This window comes from Nothobranchius furzeri, chromosome 12, assembly GCF_043380555.1.
Source record: "Nothobranchius furzeri strain GRZ-AD chromosome 12, NfurGRZ-RIMD1, whole genome shotgun sequence".
In the NCBI taxonomy this organism is placed as follows: domain Eukaryota; kingdom Metazoa; phylum Chordata; class Actinopteri; order Cyprinodontiformes; family Nothobranchiidae; genus Nothobranchius; species Nothobranchius furzeri.
Window position 1 is genome coordinate 56,100,441 of NC_091752.1, and position 10,335 is coordinate 56,110,775.

Below are 10,335 nucleotides of genomic sequence, written 5' to 3' on the forward strand. Positions count from 1 at the left end.
CATTCTGGGGAGGCAGGGGACATTGAGTCTGAATGGGCCCTGTTCCATAATTCCATTTTTGAGGTGACTAACCAGAGTTGTGGCCGCAAGGTCATCTGTGCCCGTCAAGGCGGCAACCCCCAAACCCGCTGGTGGACACCAGCGGTTAGGGATGCTGTCAAGCTGAAGAATGAGTCCTATCTTTTTGACCTGTGGGACTCCAGAGGCAACTGATAGGTACCGGCAGTCCAATTGGAATGCGGCTGGGGTGGTCGTGGAAGCAAAAACCTGAGCATGTGAAGAGTTCAGTGAGACCATGGAACAAGACTTCCATACGGCTTCAAGGAGATTCTGGTCCACCATCCGGTGCCTCAGGAGGGGAAAGCAGTGCGCTACCAACACTGTTTATAACGGGGATGGTGTGCTGCTGACCTCTACTCAGAACGTTGTGGATTGATGGGCATAATACTTCGAAGACTGCCTCAATCCCACCGGCACGTCTTCCAGTGAGGAAGCGGAGCCTGGGGATGTTTGGGTGGACTCTCAAATCTCTGGGGCTGAGGTCACTGAGGTGGTCAAAAAGCTCCTCAGGGGCAAAGCTCCAGAAGTGGATGAGATCCGCCCAGAGTTCCTTAAGGCTCTGGATGTCGTAGGGCTGTGTTGGCTGACGCGGGTCTACAATATGGTGTTGAACCATTGACCGTCTGAATAATATGGATGAACCCTCCACACCATCACCCGTTGGTTTCTGAAGAGCTGAAGTGAAGCCAAATACCCACCACCCATTCCTTAGCTACATCACGAGTCTTGTCATTCCCGGATAATACAACAATGGGTTCAAGAGTTGGCTGTGAGGGTGGGGGCAGATGATTAAAACCCAACAAGCTCTGAGCCAAGCTACAAGCTAACTGAGCAAATGGTTGGTTTTTCTGCTTTTAGCCAGAAAACCGCAATTGAGTGACTCTGCCTTCTGCCTTCTAGGCTGTAACATTTTTGACGTGAGGCTGAGGGATTTCCCTGGAGCTGCTAGCACTGACCGTTTATCTGCTACCTGTCAATCAAAGGGACACCCCTTTAAGTCTTTATAATTTCAAGCTTTAATTACACCTAAACAGATGACCTATAAATCCTAGAATGTTTTTTTGAACCAGGCTGTGAACATGTTTATATCTGCTGTGAAGTTGGCCTTTTGAACACGAGAGTGTCACGGTCCGTGGTGAGCCTCCTGCATGTAACCCTGTTTTCCTCTGAGCATTGTTTCAGGTGGGCGTGTCTGAGAGTCTCCAGCTGCAGCTAATCCTGTCATCAAGGTCCAGGGGATTTAAGGAGCAGTGTGACACTTCACTTCGCCGGATGATTACTCTGTTTGGGTAGCTCTAGCCTCTTACCTGTCTCGATCCCGTGGTTTTTCTAGTTCCTGTTTGCTTACCTGATCTTGTGAATTTTTGCTGGATTTCCTGTCGCCAGAAAAACCCTGACTACTCTTCCCTGCTCTGCTCCAGGTTTCACTCCACACTCCACCATCTCCATAACCAGCTCAGACTCCTGCAACCCAGATCACGCTGTCTCCTCCCCTGGCCGCCCACTCTCAGCCGCTCACCTGCCCTCACCAAGCCTCTGCTCCTACCTTCCCTCTGGTTCAACAGTTCCTTCACCTTCTGGATCGTTCCTGCTCACCCGGACATGACCTAACCCTTCCTGAGGCTCTCACCACTACCTACAATCAGTAAGCTCCTCTCCTAAGATTATCCTCCGTCATTCCCACCATATACTCACTCTGTCTCCCTCCTCAGAATCCTCTCCTGGAATCTTGCTGCCAGTCCTGCACGTCGTCCGTTCCCGTTCCTCTCGTTATTCTTCATTAAATAATAAAAACGTTTTACCTACTTGCCGGTTCCTGTGTTGTGATTCTGCATGTCGTGGGTCAAGAAACTGCCACCCACCATGACAGAATCACAGCACAGGAACCGGCAAGTAAGGAGGGAGGGAGGTAGGTAGATATAGATTATCTATATCTATATCTAATCTATATCTATATCTATACATGGAAATTCTATGCTTGAAAAAGTCCGGTTACTTTTATTTAGCTTGGGAAACAAAACTTTAATCTTGAAATGTAAGAAAATCGTTTTTGCTGAAAATAAATGAAAACTTTGTCTCAATTCAAGGAAACATTTGCAAGGTTCAGAAAGCCAGAGTTACTGCTGAAGTCTAGAGGAGATGACGATAAGCTTTGGAGCCAAATCCAAAGTAATGACGGGTGGGTGAAGGTTTATTTTTTCAGGATATGTTGCAAGACTCTGGAATAAGAATGTAGATGCCAAGCTGACCAGTCTGATCAGATTTGTGACTCATAAATAAAATGCTAAATTAAAATAATGAAGGGAAAAATGGTTGAAAAAGATTTTCTATCTGCAAGAAAAAAAAAGTTTGGGTCTATTTTCAGCCAAGCACATATCTCCACTGCACTATTTTGTTATATTTTTATTTTACAAAATGTAGTTGTAAGAAAACTTAACCGTGGAAACATTAAATGTACCTCATGCACCTAAAGATTGCTGGTTAAAAGCTAACAGTGACTGAATGTGAAGGCTGGTAAATGCGGTAGCAGGTGCATTTTTATGTAATACTTCCTTTAATGCACATCTTTTAGTGTCCTCTGCACCACTTCCATGGTTCTTGCCTTTAGGTCAAACCTCTGTGTATGATGTAGCCATCACAGACTTCCTCCTGCATCTTCCTCTCTAACTGAAATGCTGCAACTTCCTGTTTGTGCTGAGAGCTACAATACGAGGAAAGTACCATCCTCCACTGCCTCCTTTTACGTTTTGCACAAAGACATGCATCTTTTTTTCAGCTGTGAAACACACACATTTACAGTTGTGTGTATCAGCTCTGACACACACAATCACAACTGTAACCCCTTCTTTCCACAGGAGCAGTCAGCAGCACGTCACAGCTGCTGATAGGAACCACTGTGGTCAACAGAACCTTTTCCACCGGAGCCGTCAGCAGCGTGAGTTAGCCGCGTCTCAGGAGCAGCATGTCACGGCCCTTACCCCGGGTTTCCACAGGAGCCGTCAGCAGCACGTTACTGCAGCAGCACGTCTTGCTCGCGTAAGCTGCTGCTTGGCCCTACCCACGAGACGCGAAGCAGCAGGGGAGCAGCTGTCACCGACCGAGCATGAAGTCACACGAGTGACTTCGTCAGTAAACACAACAACAAGCAGGAGAAAACTACAACATGGTTTGTGTTTTATGTTCTGTCTGTTTTATAATCGCCAATACGGACCTGAAAAACAAAGGAGACCGCTAGTTAGGTGATAACTTCTCACGGGGCCGCACAGTTAGTAACTTTTTTAAAGTAAAGCGACCGGAAGGCAGTACGTTCTTTATTCTGAAAATCTCGGGAGCTTCTCTCCATTTCCGCGTCCGATTTCCTGTCTTTCCTTCCCCAAAAATGTCGAACTTGACCCGTTTCAGAGGCGTCGCGCGTAGGAAATAGAACCGGCGCGTAATGGCCGCGACATGCTGCTCCTGAGACGCGGCCGACTCGCGCTGCCAACGGCTCCAGTGGAAAAGGTTCTGTTGACCACAGCGGTTCCTATCAGCAGCTATGACGTGCTGCTGCAGTAACGTGCTGCTGACGGCTGCTGTGGAAAGCCGGGGTTAAGCGCCGGTTCTATTTTCTACGCGTGACGTCTCTGAAACGGGTCAAGTTCAACATTTTTGGGGAAGAAAAGACACGAAATCGGACACGGAAACGGAGCGAAGCTCCCGAGATTTTCAGAATAAAGAAACGTACTGCCTTCCGGTTGCTTTACTTTAAAAAAGTTACTAACTGTGCGGCCCCGTGAGAAGTTATCACCTAACTAGCGGTCTCCTTTGTTTTTCAGGTCCGTATTGGCGATTATAAAACGGACAGAACATAAAACACAAACATTTTGGAGCCATGTTGTAGTTTTCTCCTGCTTGTTGTTGTGTTTACTGACGAAGTCACTCGTGGGACTTCGTGCTCTGTCGGTGACAGCTGCTCCCCTGCTGCTTCGCTTCTCGTGGGAAGGGCCGAGCAGCAGCTTACGCGAGCAAGACGTGCTGCTGCAGTAACGTGCTGCTGACGGCTCCCGTGGAAAGATGGGGGGTAAATGTGTGTGTTTCAGCTCTGAAACTCTACAGTTGTGGTGGCAGCATTAGAGCTCACACAGCTAAGCCACTAGCTGGTGGGTAACAGAGGTAAGAGCTGCACGTGGCATTCATTCATGCATTAATTCGTTCATGTGTGTTCTTTAACTAAATGTTGCTGAATCCAAGTTATTCATACAACGATTTCTCTCTTCCACTCTGTTTCAACCTAAAAAACAGCAAAAAAACAAAAAACTAAAACTAACGCAACATCCTTGTTTGCTAAAGCTCAAAGACTGAAGAAAATGATCAGTCTTACCTGACTGAAGGTAAATGAAGCTGGGAGATGAGTGTCTGCAGGAAGATAACTGCTTCCTTGGACACACTGATCGCAGCGCACAGCGATTTGGGTTTATCCAAACTGTCTCAACCTCATATTGAGCCACAGTCCCTGGGCTGGTTTATAGTTGTTGGGTTTTGTAGTTAAATCTTTGAACACGGAGCAACAGTTATGTTTCTGCCAGGGGTGGGGTGGTGTTATTACATTCATTACTGAGCTCTTGTTGTGATTATTAAAGCTGGTATCTCACTGGGCTGCAAGTGAACAGCATTAGGAAGGAAGTTTCCAAAATGTCTCGTAGTTTTACTGAAGTCCATCCAAGAATCCTCGGCTCATTTTGTTCACATTCCAGAATGCAAACCATATCTGGCTACAGGAATACATTTTGCTTAAACTTGCAGCATACAGATGGTAGATGTGTCAAATGCATGGACGTAGTTTTTAGGGGGGACGGGGGAACATGTCCCCCCACTTTTTCCAAACTCAATTTTTGTCCCCTGCACTTTTTACCGTCCAAAAACAATATTACACTATGTTAAATATACGCTGGTTGAGCACTAGGACCAAGCAGGAAAACAACCACTTGTGTCGAAGCCCGTTTCCCATTAGAACCGTCCTTCAGCTCATCTACTGGCTCTGCTATACTTGCTAACGTGTGATTGGCTGTTCCTGCCACCTGTGTACTTGACAGTTCTGCATTCCTGACATTGCATAAAAGAGCCTCTAGGCTGAAGTTCGATACATATTTTTGTATACTCACTGTAAAGACCCCCCCGGTCCTCAACCTGGTTGTGTCCCCCACACAAGTGGACGTTTAGGCTGGTGCTTAGTGCCATTAGGGATGGGTACCGAATTCGGTACTTTTTAAGGTACCGACCGAATTCCATAGTACCGACCGAGCACCGATTCACGTCATTTCAAACGGTGCCTCGTTTCGGTACCCGTCCTTCATAACGAGAACTTGCCAAGACAGCTGCGCATGCGCAAGAGCGTTACGTCTTTGCTCGCTGCGAGCCAGTTGTAAACAGAGCAGCATGGTAGAAAGAACGCACGCTAAAGCTTGGGTCCACTTCACTAAATGTGATGGGTAACTGGGTGATGAAACCAGCGACAAAGATCTAAGTGAGACATCCTCATCTTAATCTGCTCCGGTAGGTAAATAAAATGTTTAAGATAACGTTAGCTGGATATGTTAGCTTCCGTTTCGCTAATGTTGTGTTCGCTTTCTCCTCGGAACCCCGAATTTCCGACTAGATGAACACGAACGCGCTCAAAAATTTGGTTTCACTTTACTAAATGCGACGGGTGATTGGGTGAAGATGAAACCAGTGACAACGATCTAAGTGTGAGGCATTATCGTTTTAATCTGCTCCAGCAGCTAAATAAACTGTTTAAGATAACGTTAGCTTGATATGTTAGCTTCCATTGCCACCGTTGTCATCAGCTAATGGTGCGTTCGCTTTCTCCTCGGAAATTCTAACTTCCCAGTGGGAAAAATCAAATGAAAAAGGACGGTAAAAGGAATGAAGATACACAGTAAAGATGTTTGCTTCAGTTTAATTATCAGCTTATAAAACTACAAGGACGATGTTAAAATACAAACAGTTGAATGTTATTTATCGTGATATTTATCAAATATTGTTATATATTGAGAAAAATATATATTTAATTATAAAAGAGAATTAAAATAATAAACACTCAAAAGTATCGAAAATTTGCACCGTTAAGTACCGGTATCGATTCCTAGGTACCGGGAATTAGTATCGTATCGATTCAAATGTCAAAGGTACCCATCCCTAAGTGCCATTGCTGTGTTCACATCTGCATAAAGGAACTGCCCCAAGGATGCTAAAGACAACTTGAATTACTGCAGTTCCCTGTACGAGTTTTGACTTAGTTGAACATCTGAAAGTACAACAGATGTGCATCTTTGGGCGTGGTTGGTTGGCCCGTAAAACTGAGTTTTGACAGATCGGTGGCAACAAGAAAGGTGAATCACAGACAAATCATTAAAAACCTTTAGAACTGCATTGCAAGAAGAAAATTTTAAACATCTGTGGATATTTGTCTGGTCATTTATGGAACTTCACTCCAAGGTGTCAACTTCATTAGCCACAGGAATGAAACAGACTGGAACCCGATCAAGTCCAAAAAGCTACATCACTGGGAAAATTAGCAATGATGGACTCACCCACCTTGGCTCGCATGGAGGAAGGCTGTTGTTGATTTAGCAGAAAAGAGGGAATCGAGCGTGTCTCAGCTAGTAGAAGCTAAGTGTTAGCGTTAGCAACTCTACAACAGGGCAGCTTGTGTTCCTTGTGGAGATCGAACATCAACGCTGCACAGCAAACGGAGGCAGCGGAAGAGTCCCATTGCTTTTAGCCAATCAGATGTTCGCTTATGATGAACATTAATGAGTAAGGCTACATTCACACTGCAAGCAAAACGCATCAAATGCACTTTTTTTCCCCACATGCGAGCCATATCAGATTTTTTTATGACAGTCTGAACGGCACTGATCCGATTTTTCAAATGTGATTCGTGTCACTTTTATGTGGTACTAATTCCGACACATATCAGACTTGTTTGAAAGCGGCTGCAGTCTGAACAGTCATGTCGCATTAAATCCGTCTCCTACGTCACTGAGCCAGCGGAGGTGAGCACTGTGTGTGGATGTTTCTGAGGAGAAGCGCTGACAGAAGAGTTCAGGAGTCTGTCTGGATATCCTGTTTTAGGTTTAGGATGTAAAAATACAAGAAATAATGTGAGCAGGAGGTGGAGGTGCTGCTGGAGCGAAGCGTCTCACCGGTCTCCGTGAAGGAAAAGAGGGCGGGGTGTCTTCGTGAGGGGGGATTCTCCGTGAATGAATTAACACCGGAACATTTTCGGTGAATAATAATTCAGGGAGACGGCGGGAACAAGGAGTAAATTAGTTTACAGTTTTTAAAACAGTTTCCAGCCCAAAACGGAAGAATAAACAGGTGTGAAGGCTTTCACTGACAGTTTATCCACAGGATCAGGATCACATCACAACTCCGCCGCTCCTGGTTTGGGCTCCACTGAGTGTGACTTCTTGTCTTTTATGCATGCGGGTCGCTTTGGTTCTGTGGAGCGTTCACACTGGAGAGAGTCATAGTGTGAACGACCACACAAAAAAATCAGATTTACTCAAAAACATCTGAATTGAGCATCAAGGCCTGCTGTGAACGTAGCCTAAGACTCCAAATCCAGAGGTTTTCTGCACCCCCCCACTCCTCTGGCAAACTTCTACTTCCTGAAACAGGAGCACCGGAGCTCTTTTTCTACTGAAAAAGTGTCCCAAGACACTCGTTCATAAAGACCACTGCAGATTTAAATTGGTCTCAGGCCACAAAAATGTGATTTTAAAAAAATGCTAAACTTATATGGTGACTTTTTTTGTGTGTGTATTCTCAAAATTGGTCCAAAACCAAATTTTCATGCATGATATTAAAAATTCAAACACAAAAAATGTTAGGAAGTAATCTTCATCAACAGCCTGCTGGAGAGACAAAGTTATATGCTCTAAAATTGGGGCCACACAGAATCCCTGTGAGGGCCACAAATGGCCCCCAAGCTGCACTTTGGGCATACCTGCTTTACATCCTTCTGGTCACTCAGCTGCTCGCAGTTTACAGTTTTGCTGTTTGGTGTCTACTTTCCAAAACAACAACCACATTCCCTCTTGGCACCTTTTAGAGAGAGCTGCAGCCCAATGAGCTGGGATCACTTTAACCTGTGTTTATTGGGCTTTTATGTCTGGCAGCTGAGATAAAGGGGAATGATGGGTAAATGCAAATGACCCATCAAATGATATTTTAATATTTAGCCCTGACACGCAGCTGAAGGTTGACTAAGACTTGCCTGTGAACTGGATTAAAGCCGGAATGTTCCAAGCATCTGAAGCTCCACAGAAACCGGCTAACCGGCCATAGGTCGGTGTTGTTCAGAAAACCTTCCGGGTTTACAGCGGCTGTGTACCGCCGAGCTCCTTTTCATCACCAACAATAGCTTATTCAGACGCTTCAGCTGCCACTGTTTGTTTTTACCCTCACGGCCGTTGATCTACTTAAATACAGAAAATGCTCACAGACCTTTGTCCAGAAATCAACCTCAACATGAAGTCTGGGACTGGGTTTAACCGTTTGGAGGCAGGCGTTGCAGATTTGCAACATTAAAACCTACCTGGTTACTCCTCATACGTATTTCATGGGCATTTTTTTTTACTCAGAAGTACCCCTGAAGGACTTAGTTGTTTGTCCTTTTATCAAAACTTATTTTGAGCCTGAGAGGAGGGTTAAGGACAGGAGGGTGGGCAGCAGCTGTTCAAGGCTGTGGATCAAGTCCAAAACCTCCCACAAGTACATGAAAACACAAGGTCACAGCATGAGAGAGAGGGAGGCGTCTCACCTTCAGACTTCAGAGGCATTAAATCTCCTGTTGGAATGCAGCCTCCATGGATCTTTGAGAACAAGCCTAGAAAAACCCAAAAACATGATTATGGAATTTTCATAATTATAAAAGCTATCAGTGACAGTGTTCTCCATCTGTCTGAGATAGCTGTAATTACTCTCAATCCTAATTTTTGCTTTCCAGGGGGATTAAGATGTTCAGATCTGCAACAATGGGTTCTGAAACTCACAGCTTGATACGTTCCGTAATCAAACTTCTTAAACTGGCAGTCCCCGGGGCTACAGGGAATCTGTGGCCTGCTGCAGCTACCAGAGGGGGAGGACCGAGCAGCAGAAGACCTAATGAGCATCAGTCAGCTGCATTGACAGAAGCACTTCCTAGAATAAACCCGTTCCACACGGAGGCTGTGAATTACCTCCAAGCCCACGCAGCTGCACCACTGCCCAGCCTCAGAAACCAGCTCTACTCTGCTGGAGCACCGCGCAGCATGACAGCTGTCTACATCTGGAGCTGCTAGAATAAAAGAAAACGATCCGGTTGGATTAAATATTTGATCAGCTCGCTCTATCCGCCCCCCTTTGTCCAAATCATTGTCCACCTAAATATTAAAAACAGAGAGAGACATGTCCAGGCTTACCTCCTCATCCACAGGCCACAGGGTCGCTCTGCGTACTGCGGGGAGACGGGGGGAGCTGCTGGAAGCGCCCTGCGGGAGAGAGCGCGCTTCTCGGATCGGATCACACCTGAACCTTCGGCTCTGCGTTTGGCTGTGGGTGGGTATTATTTTGGTGAGCTGAGAGAGAGAGACAGCGAAGGAGAGAGAGAGACAGTGGTGGGGTGGGGGGTATCATCCGCGCCACACCCCCTCCTCACCTTCTGAATGGTACCTATTAAATAAAAAAACGTCCGGTCGTCGGCTTGCTCATGTTTTATTGTGTTGCAGCAGCAGCTGAGCGTGGGTTGCGTCACGGCTTTGCGGCGTGCCAAGAAGACGCGGATTTCCCCTCTGTCAAAATAAAACATCGACCCAGATATTCAAAACCACTATAAAACCATAAATGACAAATACGTTTTATTTTTATCTGATAAATTTTGAAATAAAAACATATTTCTGATCAAAATCAGGACTGGGGATCCGTGTCCAAGTTGACGTCGCTAATCGGGTTACATTCGCTTGGACAGGCCGCCACCTGTCGGACTCAGGTGATTACGTCAGGGTGAACGTCTACGTCAGTGAGAGGAAGTGGGAGCTTCATCCTGCTTAATCAAAAACATAATAAAGATGCTTTATTGTATCTCAGTCTGTTCTAACACCAGAGCGGAAGCTGATTGTGCTCGGTAGCCTGGTGCAGGGCTCCATCTAGTGGACAAACTGTAACCTGCACTCTGTTGGGTTAAAAGTTCCTCAGAACAAATTCTCTCACAGACACCTCAATATGTTTTTATTTAAATCGCATACATAT

At 45.7% G+C, this 10,335-nt stretch overlaps 1 protein-coding gene across 13 annotated transcripts in view; it reads right to left on the reverse strand.

The window, feature by feature from the left end:
- Window positions 1-10,123, reverse strand: part of tex2 (testis expressed 2) — a 43,531-nt gene extending 33,408 nt beyond the window's left edge. For 2 of the 13 annotated variants that reach the window (XM_015945660.3, XM_070542725.1), the window contains exon 1: window positions 8,870-10,123. The gene's annotated coding sequence lies outside the window, so the exon portion shown is untranslated. The remainder of the gene's footprint in view (window positions 1-8,869) is intronic. The other 11 variants (XM_070542729.1, XM_054750558.2, XM_054750561.2 and 8 more) reach the window with 11 other exon arrangements.
- Window positions 10,124-10,335: the final 212 nt, after the last annotated feature.